The sequence below is a fragment of the Triticum dicoccoides genome, chromosome 2A (genome assembly GCF_002162155.2).
Source record: "Triticum dicoccoides isolate Atlit2015 ecotype Zavitan chromosome 2A, WEW_v2.0, whole genome shotgun sequence".
NCBI lineage: Eukaryota > Viridiplantae > Streptophyta > Magnoliopsida > Poales > Poaceae > Triticum > Triticum dicoccoides.
Genome location: NC_041382.1, coordinates 509,497,365 through 509,498,003, shown reverse-complemented (window position 1 = coordinate 509,498,003; position 639 = coordinate 509,497,365).

Here is a 639-nt window from a genome sequence, read left to right as displayed (position 1 = left end):
TCGACGAGCCCGCGGCGACAGACAAAAGAGGAGCAGGTCGATCTCCGATCTCATCGTCTTTCTGGTCCTATTTCCACCCCTACTAGTTGAACTTTCTGATTGCCCACGAAGCGGGCAACTACATCCACAACTACGTGGCAATTGCCACACGGATCTAGTGTTCGCTAGAAGCATGGAAGGAATGGATGGGGTGGATTTGGGTGGCAATCGGAATAGAGAGAACTAGTTGCCGTTCAATTTTTACGTTGGTTGCCGCCTGTCTTTGCAGTTAGTGGCCACCATGGTGTTCAGTCAGTTGCCATCTTACTGTGTTGCTCATCGCCATCAGTTCAAAAACGACACTTGGCATCCAGATTTTAGAAAATGGGATAACAAACGTGCATATCATATTTGCCATCATGTAATTGGTTGTCTACGCAATAATTGTGATGGGATTGCCGTGTCTTTCTTGTATGTACAAAAAAATCAGCAGAAAATGCAGTTTCATGTGTCTCTTGTTTGTGCAGTGACTGAAAAACACAATGGGAAAAGAGGCGGAAGAATGAATCAGAAAGATGGCGCAGATCATTGGTTTTCTCAAAACCCGGCAATGCAACCTTGGGATGCATCAGAGTACAATCAACTCATTTCCGCGGGACC